This window comes from Etheostoma spectabile, chromosome 6, assembly GCF_008692095.1.
Source record: "Etheostoma spectabile isolate EspeVRDwgs_2016 chromosome 6, UIUC_Espe_1.0, whole genome shotgun sequence".
Classification (NCBI taxonomy): domain Eukaryota; kingdom Metazoa; phylum Chordata; class Actinopteri; order Perciformes; family Percidae; genus Etheostoma; species Etheostoma spectabile.
In genome coordinates, this window is record NC_045738.1 from 18656871 (window position 1) to 18658840 (window position 1970).

At 36.1% G+C, this 1970-nt stretch overlaps 1 protein-coding gene across 2 annotated transcripts in view; it reads right to left on the reverse strand.

Annotated features, from left to right (window-relative positions):
• crppa (CDP-L-ribitol pyrophosphorylase A) overlaps positions 1-1970 on the reverse strand; it is a 48295-nt gene that overhangs the window by 27084 nt on the left and 19241 nt on the right. The gene's annotated exons all lie outside the window — the stretch shown is intronic.

Genomic DNA, 1970 nt, shown 5'->3' on the forward strand with positions numbered 1-1970 from the left:
CAGGGTTTAAAAAAAAAAAAAAAAAGAATTGACGTGATCTAAACCAGGTTGAGCATGAAATCCCAGAGTAGGAATGTTTATTTAAATTTAGGCATGGCCTGGAGAGCCAAGAAGCCACAGAGGCTTGGCGACCCAACCACTCTGAGGACACAAGAAAAACAAAGAGCTCAGCACAGCAGTGAGCTACCCGCGGAAAGGATTTTGAATGTGTTAACAGAGACCAAAATATAGTTATATATATATATATATATATATAGATATATATATATATATACACAGTTTTAGTCATGGGTATAGTTTAAAACAAGATAGTGTTTCAAAATCCCATTAAATATTAGACTTAACGTTGTAATATGTGGATATTTTGGCTACTTAGGAGCTCTGAAATTAAGCATTAACAAAATACTTATATTTAGCCTTGTTTCTGGCCACCTGACAAATGAAAGTCCAACATTCATAGATTTGTTTAGCTCTAGATTGGTCTCTATGAACTCCTTAGTAACACATATCCAGCTCCAGAAGCTTCCAAAGCTTCAACTATTTTTTTGTTAGCTAGCCGCTAATTCTCTCTCTGCCGTTTGGTGCTGGCCAAGAATAATAAAGATTAACGCAGCTTTAAACTCTTAAAAGAAGATATGGTACATTTATTAACTGCTTAAATAAAGAGTTTGGTACGACTAGTAGCAGCTGGTTAGATGATTTAGCTAATGTTACCTAGCTTGAGATAGATATTGCTGTGTGACTGGCATTATTGAGTCAGTTTGCTGACTTTATGACTCTTCGCTACTCGCTACTGTTACTCTACAGCTAGCATTTATCCTCCCTTTTTGTCACTGGTGATACAAATACATTTTAACAAGTCTACAGCCATGCTGGCAGCGCTGTGAGCCTGTACTTAGCATTTAGCTCAAAGTATCACTGTATATAACGTCAGAAAAGCATACAAACATTTGTTAATTAGCACTGAACCCAAATTAAAAACAAAGTGCAGTTAACTTGAGTCTAATGGGAAGGCCATAAGGTTAACCAGGTTAGTAGGGTTCTTCCTCTGGGGACCAGGAATCACTACACAACATGTACTGCCATCAGTTGTTGAGATATTTCTTATTAAGTGGTGGAGACAAATGAAAGACAGACCATCATTGCCATCCTTAAAGCTGCTCGCAAGGCTAAAAATATGTTTGTGGTGGTATATTTTTAAACTTCCTGATAGAAAAAAAACAGTAGAGACAGATTTAAACATAAGAAAAGGGAATGGCTCTAATCGTGGGTCAGATTCATCAAATGGATGAAAATGTAATGACCGTGTATTTACAGCATTTAAATGTCACGTTTACTTTAATAAACTTTTGTAAATTGTTAACAAAATCTGAACCCACAACTTATCACTTTCAGTGGCTGACAGACAATGGCGAGCAATACTCCTTCCTCTCTGTCAAAATGACAGATCTTCTTATAGGTTGAGGTTAATCATTGAAACCCTTCACTAGGTTGATGCATGAGCTGAGGATTGTCTTTGATCTGGGCAGGACATGAGAATATTATATTTATATATCATCAAGATAAAAATGGTTAGTGATAAGGAAGGTGATCTGTCTTTTTTTTATGAAATACTGCTTTCCTCGTTTATGTAGGTGGCCATAAAACATCTACTCGTCTGGGTTTAGCCTATGATCCAAATTCACTGAAGCCAGATGTTTGAATAATAGATCATAATTATGCATTAAAGGGTAAAGTAGGAAAATGTAGGCCGAAAAAACTAGTTCAACATTGAGGAACTGACACATAACCGAGGTTTTCCATTCTATATTTAGTATTTTGCACGTGTATTTTGATATCTCCTTTTAACATTTCCTTTTTATCAGTGCCTATGAAACACTTCAGAGACACAATAACACAGTAATGCTCAGAATCTGGTGACAAATTAGACATCTGACATGGAAATGTGTAGGCCAGGAGTTCTTGGCATA